This window comes from Mus caroli, chromosome 6 (assembly GCF_900094665.2).
Source record: "Mus caroli chromosome 6, CAROLI_EIJ_v1.1, whole genome shotgun sequence".
NCBI classification, from domain to species: domain Eukaryota; kingdom Metazoa; phylum Chordata; class Mammalia; order Rodentia; family Muridae; genus Mus; species Mus caroli.
The window spans coordinates 104,865,763-104,886,719 of record NC_034575.1 but is presented as its reverse complement, the minus strand read 5'-3'; the positions used below and the strand labels follow the sequence as shown (position 1 = coordinate 104,886,719).

The 20,957-nt window shown below is 36.3% G+C and overlaps 1 pseudogene; it reads left to right on the top strand.

The window, feature by feature from the left end:
• The first annotated feature begins 583 nt into the window (after nt 1-583).
• LOC110295742 lies at nt 584-20,580 on the top strand (annotated as a pseudogene).
• Nucleotides 20,581-20,957: the final 377 nt, after the last annotated feature.

Here is a 20,957-nt window from a genome sequence, read left to right as displayed (position 1 = left end):
TACAAGTATATTTTAAATGTTCATGAAGGTGATTTCAACTCTAGATTCTTCTGTTTACAGAACACACACCACCTGTCTGATACTCTTGTAATTCCTGGTTTATTGCACACAGCTTTATATGAAAAAGACATTGCAGGCCCTACTGCATCCATCATTTTCCTTCTGCCTTTCCTGTTTATTTTTTCTTTCTTTCTTTCTAGTTATTTTACTCTGAAGGAAAAAAAAAAGGACAGTATTATCTTTCCCAATTCCCAATGTGTGCATCTGCATAATATTCTCAGGACTGAAAAGTGTTGGAGGACAACAGAGATTGGTTGTATCTGGTTTCATGTTGAGGTCCTTGATCTACTTGGATTTGAGCTTTGTAACAGGTGATAAATATGGATCAATTTGCATTCTTCTACATGCAGATTGCAAGTTAGACCAATCTCTGTTGTCCTCCAACACTTTTCAGTCCTGTAGCCCTATCTGTGTGTGTGTATGCATGCATGTGTGTGTGTGTGTTTGTGTGTGTGTGTGTGTGTGTCTGTCTGTCTGTCTGTCTGTCAGTCTGTCAATCAGAGCTAATGATCCTGAGGCTACTATGAGCATTTTACATCTTCTGATGAACCATAGTGCCATCTCCATTGTCAAGGGCTGTCAGACTCAGGAAGAAGGAGGTGAACTTTTGCTGCTGAAGGCTTCATTTCCACACAGCGCTGAAGGTATGTGTGAGGAAAGGGGGAATGGGCCCTAGGAAAGAGGGGTTTTATCCATACATCATTGATGTGGCCAGAGCTTGGATGACCTGAGGAATCAAAAATGGTTCTTATGGTGGTCTTACCGCACAGTGAAAGCTACATAAGGAGATATGTTTTTACTTTAATGAAATGTGTTTGCCCAAAATGTTTTTCAAAATAAACAAATCAATGGAACTGATCAACTTATTTTAAAAGGACAACACTTCCTGACATTGAACACACCAGCTTTGAATTTCCCTGCCTTCCTTGTGATCTCTTTGTAACAATGTGCAGCTGTTTCTCATTTGTCATTTTTTTTTATTTAACATGTGCTCTAGGCTCCAATGTGATCTTTCTATTTAACATTTAAAAACTGTCTTAGCTATTTTAAATCCTGACATTTATAGAAAATAGTTCAACGAATATATTCAGTGAATATGCATATAATAGTTGGGCCAAAGAGAGTAAATACTCTTAGAGTTTGTAGTTCTAGAATGAGGTTCTGTTTTCCAAAGTATCTGATCATTAACCCTTCCACCAAGACACAGGTCACATTGAGAGCTAAGAAAACAAGTAAACTTTTAGAATGGTGAATTTTGAAGCATAGCTACCCTTGTGAAAGATTCTGTATTAGAAGCAAAGTCAAAGCAGTAGTAACACTAGCTTCATGCTCAGTGGAGATCATAATCTCTGGTGCTTTCTCCTATTAGACACAGAGTATGAACTAATCAGGAACATGGTAGAGTGCCTGCATAAGATGTACCTAAAAGGAGATAATATGCTTTGCCCTAAGGAATAGCTTCTACTCTACTTTCCTGAACAGTCCTAGTTTCAAAATATCAGCCAGGAATTTAAATTCAATATGTGCAAGTATATCAGATGGAAGGGAGACAAGGGAGAAGGGAGGGGCCAAACAGTCAGTTTGCAATCTCTACATGCAGACTTTATAAGGAACTGTTTGCAGTGATCTTTTCTTTATGGGAACAAGACAAATCACAGTGAAAAGATGCACCATGAAGCTGATTACTGGGATTAGTACTGATGGGGAAGAAACGAAAGTGCTAAGCGACCAGCTCCATCCAAAAGAAATGTCACTTGTAATGTTGTGCAGTATGCACGCCTGAAAAGCAGAATTAGATGCTGGGCTTCGGCAGATGTAATTATATAGCGTGATAAAATGTACCACAAAAGAAACTGAACGACGCTTTCCAAATTACAAAGTTGTAAAGCATTCAGCAGTCAAGTTGTAAAAAGGGGAGGGCACGAAGTATTTTACTCCTTTAATTTGAAAAATCTATCTCCTGCCCTGTAACAATATGCCTTAGGATGAGAAATGCCTTCAGGAGCTGGTGAACGGCTGCAGTCCCGCTCTACTCAAGCTCCAAGTGATTTCACTTCCTGAATGAGATCATAGCTATACAAGACAGTAAGAAGCACAAGTCACTGTGTAGTTTCCTAGATTTGACTTAGTGACACACACAGCATATGTGACAAGAAGAGGATATTCCTAAATCAAGGTAAGATACTGACAAGGATAAGAAAATACAATCTACTTGGAGCGGGTTATTTCTCATTTCTCAGTCCCCTATAGAACCAGTCTCCCTTTGTAAATGCAGCTGAGGGCAGGGTATATCTGAAACACAAGAACACTTGACATTTTCTACAAGGCTATCTACTGCCAAAAGCATAAGTATAATTTCAGTGAGATAAAAGGATTTGGAGAAACATGGGGTGGAGAGCACACAGGCCATAAAGGAGGTGTTTAGTGTCCATAGAAAGGCATTTACTGTCTAGAGATATTTCCAAGCTAAAGGTGGAAGTGAAAGGACAAAAAAAAAAAAAAAATAGCGATGCAAATTTCCTATACTAAGATAATAGAAAATTCAGGACTGGCAGAAAGATAATAAATGCACAAATGAAGTCATTATTCCCTGTTTACTCTGTATGCTTGGCAGAGCCCTGCATGTCACCTGATTGGCAATTCTAAGTATTCTTATCTCAGTGACTTCACATGGATGTCATGGAGAAAGCACAGGTTTTAAGTGCTATACTGGGGCAAAAATTCAAGCAATAAAAGCCCATTGGTCTTGAATCCAAAGTAGATTTTGAGATGCCTTGATCCTTCAGTGTGCTTTTTCTCATGGATATGGTTTTTATTTTAACTTCTTTTCTGACTACTGTGTTCAAGAGAAGGTAATGGGATTCCATCAGGCCTGGAAGTATAAAAAGTTCTGCTACACAATTCTCTATACCAACCTTTACCTATATTTGACCATTATCCTCCTCTTTTACCATCATCTCCTTGATCTGAAAGTGTCTTGTCCTTCATCTACCATGCCTAGGCAATTTAAAATTGCATCTTGCCTCCTAATCTGGCTTCAGATTCAGGGCAACCAATGCTGCAGATGGACAAAGCAATCTGCTGCATCCCAGGCCTGGGTTTAGAAACAACCTGTATAATGGCGATAAATTATCTCTTGAGACACCTGAAATCTTGTGAGAAGTGGTCTCATTAGGACTTACATTAATTATATGCTTTCTATAGACCAGATATTGCAATCAAACTTTGTTGGCATGTCCATCATGACAGCAAACTAGTACATTAAGGACCCTTTTTGTCACCAATGTACAATTCTCTATACCAATGTCACAATGAAAATACTAAAGAAAAGAGATAGGGAAGCACCTGACTAGGCTGTGTCCTCTTGGGGACAGAATGAAGACAAAAATCACAAGTCTGACACAAATCCAAGATTCCTAGCCATTACTTATATTAATGACAATTGAGAATGAAATAAGTTGATAACATTTACTGAATAGTTTTTTTTTTTCTGTTTTAACCAAACAGTGAAGCACTTGATAGAGAATATATGATTTTTTTCAATTACAACAATGACTGTGGGAGGTCTACGAAGTTATCACTATCCATTAAAAGATGTGAGGTCTTTTCATGTTGTCTTATTTGATGAGACGAATCCTTATATTACCTGAGAGAGGATTTTTATCTGGCAGATATCACATGAGTCTCTAGATTTTGAATAATGAATAGAACCAAGGGAAACTATGTAGCCAAACACTATAGTTAGCTCAATTTACAACATAATGGTAGTTTTGTAGGAAATAAGTAAACAATAAATATATATTATGCAAATATATAAAATACATATATAACCATAAAGCCATTTTAATAAAATAAACACAAACAAAGGGAAGTGGTGCTTAGTTAGTGTTTATCTGATAAACATTACTGAGAACCTATTGGGTAGTAGGTACTCTGCTGAATTTGCTGAGGGAGACAAAGATGTATAAAGACATATGGATCATTATGCCAATAAACATTAATTGTGAGATTCATTCTGCTGAGGATAAGCACCCTGTCTCATCTAGAATTTGTTACCCACTTCCTGTTTTTCATTTGCAAAACAATTAATGACCTTGTTAGCAAGTTGTAAACAATGGCTATTAAATACGTAAATACACTCATTTAACTACTCCTTTTTCTTTGCCAATTAAATAAACCTTCTTTATTAATAAACTTCTACAAACAAAAGGACTGTGTTGATGAACTACAGTTAGACATGACAAAAGCCCCAAATGTGTAAAGGCAGAAATAAAAGACACTGGAAAAATTAGTAATATTCTTTCTGATCTATCAGCCTGCAGCCTTTACAGCAGCATTTATTAAAGAATTAAAAGTGCATTCATTTTCAAGTCTTTGGTAGTAAAATAACAGCTTCACTAGACCTTTAGAAATTACAACTTCAATTATATTACTTAGGACTTTGTTTTTATGTTTTCTATAAACACTGTCTCCACTCACTCAAATACTAACTATAAAAACCACAAAGAAACATGGAGTTTAAGTTATGGTTAAAGAACATTAAAACCATATTGCTGAAAATGGAGGAAGGATAGCTTTATATTCCCATTGCTTTCTCTAAGTAACTGTCCAACATTCTGCTGAGCTGTGGCCAGTACGTAATGACTATAAATGCCTTGTATTTGTAGGGCACTTGGGTTTTTATTTGCAGTAGTTATGCAGATGGAGATCCCCAGCCAAAACAAGTAAAACTGGAGTATATTATTTTTCTTTATTGAGTTCTACCATATACACAGTAAACCATGTACAACACACTAATCCCACATGATTGTCCTGCTAGATAAATTTTACACGCATGTAACTGCACAAGTTAAAATCTAGGACATTTCTAGAGCCTCACAAATTTCCTTTTATCCCTTTAATCAATAAGAAAACAATCTCCTTTTTACCTTCCCAACTCAGAGCACACAGTTAACACGGATTCTTCTGCCTGTTTCTGATTGTCATGTAAGTAAAATGAGCAATGTCTACATTTTCAGTCCATTTTCCCCATTAGCAATATATGATTTAACTGGGATGTTGTACCTGACATATTCTATTAACTGCATGAACACAGCACACTTCGTTTATACATTTCTCTTCTGTTTGACATTTGGATTGGGTCTACTTTTCTGTATAATGTGAATAAAGCTAGCTTAAATACAGCTTCTTAGGAGGTTGTAGAAATGGCCAAATTAGACCCAGCTATTGCCATGAAAGAGTAGAGACCTGAGTTTGGATTTAATCATTGATGTAAAAACTAGACGTGGGTGCATGTATACCTAAACCACAGCAATGTGGGTAAAGTCTAATAGGAAATGGACTGCTGATGGATATCCAGGAATGGAACCATGGGTTAGGGGGATACCATGCCTCGAAAGGAAAATGAAGAACATCCTTCTCAGGCCTCCCTTGTATTCACAAGTGAACATGCCATGTGTGTGTGTCTGTCTGTCTGTCTCCCACTCTCTCGCTCTCCCTCTTTCTCTCTCTCCCTCTCTCTCTCCCTCCCCCTTCTCTCTCTCTCCCCAAACACACACAAGCACACACACACACACACACACACACAGGTCTTCAGTATCAACAACTAAATAATAACCAAATAAATAATATCAAAAGGCTAAATTATAAGTCAAATCATAGCATGAAAGGAGTTTAATCTTGTGGGTGTTTTCCTCCTCTTGTGAACCTAAAGTTTAAAAGTCATAGATTCTCAATTTCTACAGGAAAGAACAAGCCTGCCACAAGTAGCCAGAAGAAAGAGAATCTAATAAGAAGCCCTTGCATTAAAGTAGAGCCCTCATTTTAGCATTAAATCAGAAATAACTCCAGATCTGCAGAGGATGCAAAGAAATCTACTCCTTTTTAAAGTACCAAATGTAGAAGAAAAGGAAATGAGCCATGAAAATCTATATCCTCAAATTGGGCTCTGAAGATTTGAACTTCTTGTTAATCCTAAGAAACTTTACTTTAAACTTTTGTTTAAAGTTTGGTGTTGTTACCTTTATTGGAAGAAACCATGCAAAGTTTCTCTCATAGAATCCATTTTCCGTTAAAGACTCAGAGCACAAAATTTTTAAAAAATCATAAAATACATAGGAAGTAAAGATACATCAAGAACAGAAATAGAGCAATTCATATAACATGTGGTAACAGGGACTTTTATAGAAGATTATACAAAAAAAAATGACTATTCTAAATAAGGTCAAATATTGAAGATTTTTAGTCTCAGTGACACTAAATACTTGGAAGATGAGACATAAATAAAAAGTTGAAGCTACAGAAGTGTAATCACCTAAGCACTGGATAAAAGTAGAATTAAATATATTACTTCTATTCAACCACCATCCTAAAGCAAAGAAAGAATGAACAAATAGAAGTAACGATGTAATTAGATTATAATCTAGAATGTTCCATAAGATATGAAGTTCACTTTTCATATACAAATCCAGCAAAATTATAAGGAAAGATATTAAAAGAATCAGAATCTATATCTGTATATATTACATCAAATATTTAGAACAAGAGAGCTATATTATCACTTAACTACTGGGGCTGGAAGTCTGGCTCACTGATTAAGAATATTTGTGGCTCTTTCATAGGCTACAAGTTTGATTCCTACCACTCATATTGGGAAGCTTGGATACAGCTGTAATTTCTACTCCAGGAGAGATAACATTTTCATCTCACATCCCTGTGCACCTCCATACACATACACACATACACACACACACACACACACATACACAGAGAGAGAGAGAGACAGAGAGAGAGAGAGAGAGAGACAGAGACAGAGAGAGAGAGATTCATACACATTTACAAAAAGAAAAAGAAAATATATCTGAAATAGAGGTGAAAAAGTCAATTACACATCAGAGCCATGTTTCAAACATAGAAGGTGCTGATAGTTATCTCAAAAGAAGTAGAAAAAAAAAAACAATAATATCTTGAATGCATTTTGAGTGATTCATCTAACTTAGAAGTGTATAATCATTTAAATATATCATGTGAAACATAAGTGAAATCAGGATCTTCTAAAATTACTAGAAGCAGAGAACATCTTCCAGAAAATATATAATCAGGGAAGTTTGGAATATGGTAGAAAAGACAAAGGGGAAGACATTCAGTAGAAGGTATAAGATACAAGAACAGTTAATTACTGGTGAGTTTTACAAATATTCACATAAATCTCAACACATATTAACTGTACAACAGTTCTGACAATAATGAACATAAGAAGTTAGTAACAGAAACTTGAGAGAAAATGAAGTGTTTTAAGATATTTATGTTTAGGAGACAAAAATTACCTACATTTACTTGCTTGAACATTGACTAGTTGTAAATTTTGTAACTAAACAGATAAATTAAGCTTATAGGGAGATAGAGAGGTGGCCAAGCAGTCAAGAGCTCTTCTAGAGGACCTGAGTTTGGTAGCTAGCACCCCTACCAGGTAACTCAAACCACTTGAAATTCCAGTTTCAGGAGATCCAGCACCCTATTATGTCTCCTTGGACATCCACATGCATATAAACATAGTAACAGGCAGACATGGCAACACAGATACATTAGTAAAAGTAAATACAAAAAGAATGATAACAGGGTAACTAAAATAATATAATTTTTAAAAAAAGGAAATCTGAGTAAGAAAGGAAAATACAAAATGAAAGAAGGCAAGGAAACAAAATGGAAATAGAAAGGGTAGAATAGACAAACAAAATAAGATTACAGATGTCAACCCCAAGACAATAGTAATTTTTCAATTAATTGAATGATTTAATTAAAAGATACAAATTGTCAACACCAGCTCATAAAAATTTTAGCAATATGATGCTATGGGTAGATCTAAAATAATAACTCAAATGAAGGCTGAAAGAGAAAATATTTATTATAAAGTATGAATTTTTATAAATTTAAAGAGAAATACCTATAACATTAATATATGTAGTTATATGTAGTTACAAAATTATAATCAATATTAAGGAAGTAACTATGATAAAGAAATAAATACCAAATATAGAGGAAAACATAATCACACACACACACACACACATGACAGAGTTTCACTAGGCTGCCCAGGTATATATCTATAGAATATAACATGACATTATCCTTAAATTATATCTGAACATGATTTTAAAATACTTGCTCTATCTATCAACAATCTTACTAAAAGATACAAATATTTGCAGTCCATACAAGTAATGAGCTAGGGACCTCAATTGCCCAGAATATATATTTTTAGAGTCTGAACACTCAATAGTAAAGCTCAAACAATCTAATTAAAACACAAAAAGATAACATGAACAGATATTTCACTGCAAGAGTACACAAATGGCAGAAAGGCACATAAAAAGATGTTCAGCATCACTATATATTAGAGAAATGTGTAGGAACCCATTGTTAAATATTATGCTCAATTTTTCAGAACAGAATTGTACAGAACAGCTAAATTTAAAACAAATAAATTTGATAATACCAGATGTTAACAAGAATACCAGAAAAGTGAGCCTTGCATTCAACGTTCATTGCTGGTAGACTAAAAAATAGTTCAGCTATACAGAAAACATCTCAGTAAATTGTTTAATAACTGAAGTATGTCTGTACCATGTGGCCCATTAATTATTTGAGGGTTATTTATCCTGAAAAGTAAAACATAAGTTTATTTAAAACCTGCATGAAAATATCTGAAACAGCCATTTTAATAGCCCAAACTTGAAGCACTCCCTTCCATAATCAGAAGATTAAGCTAATTGTGGAAGAACCAACATAGTGTTGTAAGACAACAGACTGTTAACAGACTCATCTTAAATGTGTATGTGCCTCACTCACACTGGGAATGAAAAGTCCTCCTCCATAAAGATGTGAGTCGAGCTATACAAGTATCTCAAAGGGACAAAATTACATAGATAGAGTACAACTTAGTGGTCACCTGGAGTGAAGGATAGTGACAGCCAGTGAATCAATGTGGCTATAAAAGAGTGACAGGACAGAGGTCTCAGTGATGATTAAATGATTTTGGACCTCAACTGTAGTGAGATCAACACTACAGGAACCAAAAGCTGTGATTAAAGAACACTGGTCTGTGTACATACTCCACCACTGGAAACTCCCTGTTTGTATCATGAACTATAATATATGGACAGTATGTTGACTGGGTGAAATTGACAATTCCCTTCTTTGGTGTTTGAATATTTTCTACAGATTTTTCATGTCTCTGACTAGGTTTATTCAAAGGTACATCTCTCCTTTGTGGCGGGGAGGCAAACATTAGGAAAAAAAAATAATGGTAAATGCTGGCAAGGATTATGGACAAAAGAGAGTCCTCATACAATGCTGGTAAGAAGGCAAACCACCTAGATACTATAAAATCTTGTATAATTTGTCCTCAAGAAACTAACAACAAATGTACCATGTGATCCAGGTATAGGACTCCTAGCTCTTTATGTAATGGCTTCATAGTGAATGTATTACAGGAATATTTGCTCATAGGTGTTTACTGCATGACTAAGTTATGAAAATCAACTTTATAAGATCGAAGTTATGAAATCAACCAAGGTGTCCATCATCAACAAAAATTAGTGATCTATAAAGAAATTATAACATTCTCTCAACAGAGACTAAAGTTTCTATACAAAGACTAGTTAAAATGGCAAATCTTCATTAGACACGTGGACTAGGGGAATAAAGAGAATCAGGAAAAATAATTAAATCATAGTATAACTTAAAACTATAGAAACTTCAGGCAGTATAGAATACTGATGAAAATACCACCATTCCTCTATGCCAGTAAATGCCAATAAGAAGCCTAGAATAATATAGCAAACATAAGTAGTCCTAACAATGATAATACTTCTTTTATAAACATTTTAGATTGGTAATATTTTAGGTATTTATGTGTTCTGTTTGTACCTTCATTACTTTTATATTATCATAATAAAGCACACCATGACCAAGACAAATTATAAAATAAAGCACTAGATTTTTGAGCTACAGTTTCATAGAGTTCATGATATCCAGTCAGGGAGCATTGCAGAAGGCAGGCCAGTAGAAAGGCAGGCATGGCATGACGCTGGAGCAGTAACTGAGTCCTCTTAACACAGCACCATTTTCCAGCACCCATATAGCTCAGAACTATCTGTATCTCCAGTTACACAGTGTATTAGTCAGGGTTCTCTAGAGTCACAGAACTTATGGATAGTCTCTATATAGTAAAAGAATTTATTGATGACTTACAGTCGGCAGCCCAATTCCCAACAATGGTTCAGTCGCAGCTGTGAATGGAAGTCCAAGGATCTAGCAGTTACTCAGTCTCACACGGCAAGCAGGTGAAGGAGCAAGAGCTAAACTCCCTTCTTCCAATGTCCTTATATTGTCTCCAGCAGAAGGTGTAGCCCAGATTAAAGGTGTTCCACCACACCTTTAATCCCAGATGAAAGGTGTAGCCCAGATTAAATCTCTTTAAACTCGGAGATTTAATCTTCTGGAATTCATAGCCACTATGGCTCAAGATCTCCATACCAAGATCCAGATAAGGATCTCCAAGCCTCCAGATAAGGGTCACTGGTGAGCCTTCCAATTCTGGATTGTAGTTCATTCCAAATATAGTCAAGTTGACAACCAGGAATAGTCACTACACACAGTATCTGCAAAATTTCTATATCAATCACTAGGCTAGCATGGCATTATGCATTACCTGGATAGCTTCTTGACATCAGTTGCTCTGGCTGGATTTCAGGATTGTTGTCCAGGGCTCAACTGTTGTTGACACTATCAATAGAAAAGATATCACTCAAAGGGATCAAATAGCAACGGGTAATGACTCTGTTATTCAAATATTTATATATCAATCCTCATTAACATGCATATACTAGTTGTAGTATTAGATGATTGAACTGGTATCCAGCAGTAGATGGAAGACATCCACATTTTCTCATGCCAACACCTGTAGAGGTATCTAGTGTGTTAGCTTCCTGACTGAAGTATAATAGAAAATAATATGCTTTAGAAACTTGGCACTGAGGTGGTAAAGACATTTGAAGAAACCATCTATAGGATAATGAAATAATCTAGATTTAATTGGAATTTCACTCCAAACTCTAGCATTTCTTTATACAAAATCAATTCTTTTAAAAATCAATTTGTTCTTTTAAAATTGTGCAGTAATTGCACAATTATTGGGCACAATTGAGAGAAAATAACAGTGCAGAATTATCTGAGGAAATCTAAGACTCACATCAGAAAACTTGAAACAATAGACTCTTTGAGACTCCTGCACCATGTTTGTTAGTCAAGCATTAGTTTGCAGTTCTTTTGGAGTCCTTATATTTTCTTAGAGACCAGGATATCCTAGTCAATATTTGAACAAGGGCCAGAACTCCTGCAGTATCACATCAATCAAGAGACAGAGACCATGAAAAAGGGGTCAACTTATGACAAGGAAAATCCATAGGCCCATAAAATTATGCCTTGTTTCTTAGGTATTTATTTTTCTGGACAGCCAGTTGATTTCATAGCACTATCTTTTATTTATCATTTATTTGCCCAGCATACAACCCTAAGGAATTTCACATTTCAACAGATGAGCCTTCTCACATAAACAAAGCAGAAGTCATGCTAGGCTTCTTTGAAGTTAAGATTCCATCATTCTCTCCCCAAAGAGCCTGAGCTCTTTGAGCCATACAAACATTTCCTATTTCTTATACATTGATATTCAATGTAAATACTGTAATGTATAGGGTAAGATCTAGAAAATTCCTAAAATTCAATAATTCACTGTTATTTTATTCTCTTCTGTAGATGCTGTAATCCATCTATTTTATTCATATACAACAAATGAGTAGAAATTACCTTTTTCAGAGGCAGGCGGATTTCTGAGTTCGAGGCCAGCCTGGTCTACAAAGTGAGTTCCAGGACAGCCAGGGCTAAACAGAGAAACCCTGTCTCAAACAAAAAAAAAAAAAAAAAAAAAAAAAAAAAAAAAAAAAAAAAAAAAAAAAAAACAAAGAAATTACCTTTTTCACCAAATTACACAGAAGAGCTTAATTTCCGTACTTTTATTTTCCCACTCTGTAAAATAGGAACAATAATGCCAACAGGCTCTTCTTTTCTTTATTAAAGGAGTTAGTACAAGCCAGTCCACCTGAAGCATTTGTAATGGAGTATGATTCTAGTGACGGTTTTAGCTCAGATGTCCCAAGAAAACTTATCCACAGAACTTGTTAACTAACTCATGAGAATACTGGAATTTCATTTAGCACATACAAGCTCAGAATAATCAGAGTGGGCTACACAAAAAAAAAAAAAAAAATAGCAAGACAAAGAAAAAAGAAGAAGAAGAAAGAAAAAGAAAGAAAGTGATGTGAACTGATGTTTTCACTTTGGCACCATTTTACAGTAAACTGCCAAGAGACCTATCAGATACTCAGTAGATTTTCTGGTTGTCACATAGGACTTTTCCAGCAGGACTCTAAAGGAAAAAACAAATCTTGGCATAGTCCACAGGAGACATGGAACAAGAAAGAGAGAAATCTCCTAGATTTCTTTCCCCTTCTAGTTTCACAGGGCAAATGTCACTGTTCACATCTTTGTAGGGTGCCATCTCTGGCTCCTCTGAGAGCCCACAGTAAACCTGATCCCACCCATTGCAGCTGCTGTATTCTAATCATTTTCTGTTATGTTCTACTTGCTATCAATCAAGCTATAACCTGGAAACCATAACCAGCACCATGGTTGCCTTTGAATCAAATCTCCTTTTCACAGCTCTTGGTGTAGTTGATCAAAGGAGGGCTGTGGGATGAGACAAGTGATTTTTGAGTCCTGGACCTGCGACATTCCAGCTATGGAAGGTATTTAAGCTGCCTGAGTCTTGGTATAAAATAGAAATGTTAATATCTACCTCACAGTGCTATGATAAAGGATGAATGAGCAGTAAAGTAATTAGAGCTGTGATTGGCACATAAACGTTCAATAAATGTTTACTACGACCATAATCATCACTGCATACAAATGAGAAGACTGGGAAAGGCCATTCAGAGCACTTACTGTGAATCTGCCAAGACTGCACTGAAGGAACAAATGACAGCTGCCAGTGGCAGAGGAGAAATAAAGCTGAATAATGACCATGATAGATTGCATCAACATAGGGAACCTGAACTAATAACTCAAAACCCAAATTGCATATTTCTCTTATTGCCTGAATTATCCAGGAATTTTCCAAGCTCCCCAGCCCCTCAAGATGTTACCATTGTTCAGTGTAGCATATTTCTAATAACATGCCATTGAATGACAACAGCCTTACATAATTACTCATGGACACCCACATAAGAGTTTTTTGACATTTTTAAAATACTCTTCCTCCTGTAAATTGTGACATTCAGTCCCTCCTCATTTGCTCAAGGCTTTGAGTCAGCTATTTCATGTGACACTGAAATAAGCATACTGTACAATGGATTTATTTTATATCAAGGCAAAAAAAAAAACACACCTTTTTAAAAGCAATATGCGACTTACTTTAGGCAGAAAAGATAGATTAAATTTCCTCAAACATTTTGATATTTATACATGTTTTACTACTTTTTAGTCTTTTTGCCTTTGAAGACCTTTAAAAATAAATCCAATGAAATCATATTTTAAACAATAATATGACAAATAAAACCCTGCAATGATTTCTTTATATTAAAATTAATTATAGTACCAAGAGTCTGAGCTCAAATATCAGATACTAACTTGTATTATAAAAGAATGTCAAGAATAATCAAAGCCGGGCGTGGTGGCTCACGCCTTTAATCCCAGGCAGAGGCAGGCAGATTTCTGAGTTCAAGGCCAGCCTGGTTTACAAAGTGAGTTCCAGGACAGCCAGGGCCACACAGAGAAACCCTGTCTCAAAAAAAAAAAAAATAATAATAATAATAATAATAAAACTGAAGTTTAGGCTCAGGTCTAGACTATAGTTATCAATTCTGGTAGGTTCAGAAATCATTAATCATGGTCTTAACATTTTCAGACTCTCACTTCTCGTGCCTACCTTGTGATTTCAATTCAGAAGATCTGGGTGGAAAGTAATCATTTTGATACTGGTTATTCTTGGGCTAAATTTGAACAAGTGAAAAAACATGGAGAAGCAATTTACTAAAGATAAATCAAAATCCAGAAAGAAGAACAGTATTCACCAGTTTTTAATATCTTTTATGTTGATGGAAGTGCACAGTCAAATATAAGAAGAAAACCAATAACTCTTATTAGAAAGTTTTGACAAAAAGGAAAATTATATAATTATACTTTGATTCCAATGAATAAAAACATATATATATGTATATATAAAACAAAAAGTAAATCTGTAGATTGTTGTCTATAAGCGGGTGAAGACAGGTGAGAGCCTGTGATTGGGCAGTGAAAAAAGAAGGTGGGATACGAATTTTAGAGATGAGTACAGAGACAGAGGGGGAGACAAAGAAGGGAGAGACAAGATGGAACCTATATGAGAGGAAGAGGATCCAGAACCACACATTCTTGGGAGCCATACTTATTGAGGATTTCTTACCTAGATGTTTGAATAGTAAGTCGGGTGCATTTGCACTATCTAGGTGTGCAGCTTGTGTTTATATCAATTGAGTTTTCAGTTCATTGTGTAGGCATTTTGTGGGTTGAGAATTTACTATTATAAATCTGACTGATAAATTACCAACCTCTAGAGTTTTGATTTTACTGGGTTACAGGGGGGCAGGGATGGGATTTGTGACAGCTAACCACAGGGGGCAGATGGCTAGAAATGTGAGTAGGATTAGCCTCAAGAGACCAGGGAGGTTGGGCAGTCACTGCATGGAGATCCTGGTAGCAGGGAAACTATGATACTAGAAATTAGCCGGTGCTAGTGTGGATACCTTGATTTTATATATATTTCATGCAACAAAAATCTTAAGAAAGAAATAACCAAATTCTTTTTTAACCATTTGACTCCACCTGAACACATGTGAAATGAAAATTAAAACAACCAATTTAGGGGAAAATAACAGAACTGAATTTCAAGCAATTGGCAGTTTATTCTTTGAGTCCATCTAAGTTAATTCCTGGCTGAAGTAAAATGAACATAATCTGGCTAGCAATATACAATAATCTAGATAATATCATGTCTTCAAATTCTAGAATGCAGTTCAAAAGTATCCAACATAGAAGTCATAGAAGTCTAGGAATATATAACCAATATTCATTAAAAAGACAACCAATCGCCCCTTTGAAAGATCTAACTTTTTATTAAAGTCCATCTATCATAACTATGTTAAGAATCATCCTGACAATAGAAAAATCTAAAGATAATGCAAAACTCAGTAGGAACTCTTAAACTGAATTATAAAACACTATAAAGGAAGATGCCATTCTCCAGAATACACTTTGCTACCTACTACTTCCCTTTTTACTTGGGTTTAGAAATGTGAGCTTGCTTTCCACTGAAGGAGGAAAAATCCCACAATGGAAAGAAACAGTCCATAAGCAGCCCTGGGGATAACACTTCATTTCTGTCTATGGCAAACCAAAGTGAGATAAGATTTACCATAGTAATTTATCAGTTTTCTCTGCGGTTCTAGTTAAAGACTAAAGATACTAATACTACAACTATCTGACTTTGTAAACACAATTCCTGTAAAGATAGTTTTTCAAACAATGTGACCTAATTGTAGAATAGAAGTAATTTTCTCCTTTTTTTTTTTTTTTTTGTTTTTTGAGACAGGGTTTTTCTGTGTAGCCCTGGCTGTCCTGGAACTCACTCTGTAGACCAGGCTGGCCTCTGCCTCCCAAGTGCTGGGATTAAAGGCATGTGCCAACACGCCCAGCTTCTCCTTTCTTTTTAAAAATGATCTCTCTGTGTGTGATGGGTATGTGTGCACACTCATTTGTGTTCATGTTGATGCACACACGACACAGTATTCACATGGAAGTACAAGAATAACCTTACATGCCAGTACAATCTTCTATCTTCTACTTCGTTTGAGGATCTCTTATTCTTTTCCATTGTTTGGTTGGCTATCTCGGTTCCCATAAGTCTGTATACACCTCCTATCTTGCCAAAGAAATGTTGGGATAACAGACACAGACTACTATGTCCAGCTTTATATGGGCTCAGGACATCCAAACTCAAGAGTCAAACACTAGCATGTCAAATATTTTACTCAATGAGCCATATTTTCAGCCCAGAAATCTGCCCTTTTAAAACTAAAGGTGTTCTGTAAATAGGATATGCTAAATGGATTTTGGGAGCTCCCTAGAAGAACCAAAGCCAGGAACAGATATAGTTAACCTAAAGAAAGGTTGCTAAATGTTCTCTCTAATCCCAAAACTCAACTCATAATCCTATGTAAAATTTTACACTGCCTCAGAGGGACCCGGGTGTCTCTAGCTGTATATGTACCAAAAGATGGGCCACCATTGGGAAGAGAGGCCCCTTAGTCTTGCAAACTTTATATGCACCAGTACAGGGGAATGTCAGGGACAAGAAGTGGGAGTGGGTGGGTAGGGGAGCAGGGTAGAGGGGGAAGGTACAGAGAACTTTTGGGATAGCATTTGAAATGTAAATAAAGACAATATCTAATAAAAATAAATAATTCAATACCAGATTAGGGATTGTGTAAAAAAATTTACACTGCTAATTATCTTCTGGCATGTGTATCTCTCCTCTCAATTTAACAGTCTTTCTCCGATGTTGCTATTAATGGGTCTTGTTAACACTAAAATAATAATGAAATGATTAACTTCTAGGTGCTGACTTTAATATCATTAATCTTGTAGAAGCATTTGGAATGAATGTGACTGTCATGTGTACTTAAGAAGATTTAAAGCAGCTTTCTAGCTCTGTCATGTCACAGAAGGCGATGTCTGCAGAAACGTTGGGGCTGCCCTCCTGAGAAAAGTATGCTACATGCTTGATATTTACTGAGAGCCTTTGGAATTACAGTATGGGGGGCGGAGGGGTTCTCAGCTGCTTATCCACCACTCTTCCCCAGCTTTCCTCCTTGACAGAAATTGACCTCTGCAGAATGTAAATTCTAAACATTTCTTGCTTAGGGCCTTGTTTCAAGACAAAGTAAATGCAGGGACTATTTAGAAAAAAGCACTGTATGGAAACATGTTTCTTGTTGTGGTGGTATTTGGCGGGGGTTGTTTTTGTTTTGTTTTGTTTTTCTCTCACTCTCACTATTCTGTAAGCAACAAAGACTGGGAAAAATAAAGGGAGGGGAAACAGAGGGCACACACATCAAATGCCAAACACACACACATACACACATACACCAAACACAATACACATACCAAATACCAAAATGACACACCACATATACACATGACAAACAGTAACCACATAGACACACTATGTATACACACAGCACTCATATCAAACATGCACACATACACACATCAAATGCAAAACACTCACATAAGCACACACCACATGTGTACAGACCACACATATACCAAACACACATTCACATACCAAATAAAAGATATACCACATATACACATATCAAACATTAAATATATACACACAGTACTTATGCACAGCAGACACACATCAAACAAGCTTGTATTTATGCACACATACACACACACACACTTACCCACCTGAAAAACACAACACACACACACACACACACACACACACATCAGGATTGCTTTGTTTTGTGTTTCTTGTTGGTGAAGTCATGATTATTGCCAAAAAATGTCAAACGATTGTGAAATGACCTGTATAGAGACAATAGTCTGTCTTCTAAGAAGTATCTCAAACAAAGGTTTGAAAGCTTTCTTCCAGTCCACATCTACACCTGCAACACAGACCTCTAGTCATTAGGAATTACCTAGTTAGACTCTAACCCCAAGTCCTTGCCTGGTGGCCCCTCTGAGCAAACCCATCAGTGGCAAGTTCTGCCTTGCCCACCCTGTACTCCATTTCTTGGACCACAGATTGCAAGCATCCCTGGATGCCTGCTGATGCCTGAGACAAACAGGTGAGATCCTCAAGCCCTAAACTCCTTCCTATTGTGTCTCCCCAGCAAGCCCATTAGCCTTGAGGTATTCTTTGTCCCTTCTGAGCTTTATCTTCTGGCTCATACCTCTAGCCACAGCCCCAGAGGCCTGCAGCTATTAGGGGCTACCAGTTGAGACCATCTACCCTCTGGGTTAACCAAGAAGCAGTAACTTCCTTTCTGCTCCATGTGTATTCCATTTCCCTGGGCCACAGCTCTACCTGCACCCCTGGAGACATGCATACCCTGAACAACCAGTTGCCTGAAGCCACCAGGGACTACCAGCTATACTTACAGCTACAAAGGCTTGTTCCCATCAGGTACTACCAGGCCTACCAACACTAGGAAAAGCCAGATGGCCAAAGGCCAGCATAAGAACAAACGCATCAAAAGCCAGGGCAATAATGGAATCCAGCTACCCTAATACAGCAAGCCCTGAAAGTCCTAATGCAACTGAATTGAAAGATGACCTTAAATCTAATTTTATGAAGATGATAGGGGCCTTTAAAGAGAAAATGAATAAATCCCTTAAATAAATACAGGAAAATCAAACAGGTGAAGGAAAGGAATAAGAAACTTGAAAATGGACATAGAAGCACTAAAGAAAACACAAACTGAAGCAATCATGTAGTTGGAAAAACTAAGAAAGAGAATAGGAACTGGAGACACAAACATCACCAACAGAATACAAGAGATGGAAGAAAGAATCTCAGATATAGAAAATACAATAGAATAAAATTATATATCAGTCAAGGAAATGCTAGCTGTGAAAACTTTCTAATGAAACACATACAGGAAGTTTTGGAAACTATGAAAAGACAAAACAAGAATAATAGAAAGAGAAGGAGAAGATTCCTATATCAAAGTCACAGAATATATCTACAACAAAATCATAGAAGAAGATTTCCCTAAACTAAAGAAAGAGTTGCCTATAAATGTATAAGCGGTTTCAAAGTCACTGTAGAGTAGAGCAAATAAAAAGGGGGGTGTCCTTCAATCACATAATAATGAAAACACTAAATGTACAGAATAAAGAAAGAATACTAAAGAAAACCACAGGAATGAAATAATATATAAGTACAGACCTATTAGAATCACACCAGAACTCTCAACATAGACTTTAGAAGCCAGAAGGGCCTGAGCAGACATTTTACAGTATCTAAGAGATCTCAGATGGCAGCCCAGACCATGTGCATCAAACCTTTTAATCATCATAGATGGAAAAATCAAGTTATTCAATGACAGAACTAAACTTAAACAATATCCTTCCACTAATCCAATCCCACAGTGGATAACAGAAGAAAACCTTCTATACAAGGAAGGTAACTACACCCCCCAAAACACAAGAAAAAAATAATTTCACATCAACAAAAACATAAGAAGAAAAATGCTTACACACACACACGCTGACATTATCAACATCAAAACAACAGAAATTATTAATCATTCATCATTAACATCTTAATGTTATTAATAATATTAATGATTATTAGCATTTGTATTAATAACCATTCAACATTAATGGACTCAATTCTCCAGTAAAACGACTCAGACTATCAGAATGGATACAAAAATAGGATCCATCATTCTGCTGCATACAAGAAACACACCTCAGCTACAAAGATTAACATTACTTCAGAGTAAAGGGCTAGAAAAATGTTTTCCAAGAAAATAGTCCCAAGAGAAAAGATGGACTAGCCATTCTAATTTCTATTAAAATAGACTTTCAACCAAAATTTATTTAAAAACAAACAAACATAAAAGTTGGGGAAGGACACTTCATTCTCACCAAAGGAAAAGTCCACCAAAATGGCATCTCAATTCTGAATATCTGTGCCCCAAATGCTAGGACATCTTGGTAAAAGAAACATTCTAAAGCTTTGCCTGATGTTCTAGCAGAGCCTCTTTCAACTGAAAGACACGATTTTGTGATGGTGCAGTATGTAAATGAGTTTCAGGATAGTGATGCACCTGTTGTACAAGAAGTTAACAGTGCAGAAACTTACTTTGAAAGTGCCAAAGTTGAATGTGCAATCCAGACATGTCCAGAACTGCTGCGGAGAGATTTTGAGTCACTTTTTCCAGAAGTGGCTGGTAGCAAACTGATGATCCTGACTTTAACCCAGAGAACTGAAAATGACATGACTGTCTGGAGTGAAGAGGTGGAGGTTGAGAGAGAGGTGCTCTTGGAGTTCATCAATGGTGCTAAGGAGATTTGCTATGCTCTTCGGACTGAAGGATATTGGGCTGACTTCATTGACCCATCATCTGGTGTGGCATTTTTTGGACCATATACCAACAACACACTTTTTGAAACAGATGAACGGTACTGGCATTTAGGATTCTCAGTTGACGACCTTGGCTGCTGTAAAGTGATCCATCATAGTCTCTGGGGTACTCATGTGGTTGTAGGAAGTATCTTCACTAATGCAACAGCAGACAGCAGTATCATGAGGAAGCTCAGTGGAAACTAGCAAGTGGCACTGTGATAACTGCAGCACTGTTTGTCTGTCATGGATTGCTCTATATAAACACTGTCATGGACAGCAGCTTCTAGAGGATTCTTGTTTCTAGGTATTTATTGTATCATTTATGGGTTTACATGGACAGGTGACTTGGGGTTTCAGAATTGCAAATGCTAGTTCCTATTCTTGAGTGCATGCTGAACACATCCATATTCTGCAAAGTGAGGTCATCAGCTTGTAACCAGGGTATGTGTGTTCTCTTAGGGTTGATTCTCCCCTTTATTGGGAAAACTTTAATTATTTTTATTTTATTTTATTTTTTATTATTTTTTTTGCATCTGCCATGTTGTTTATAAAATAAAAACAAAACCCCAAAAAACTAAAAGTTCAATAAAATAAGTTTCCT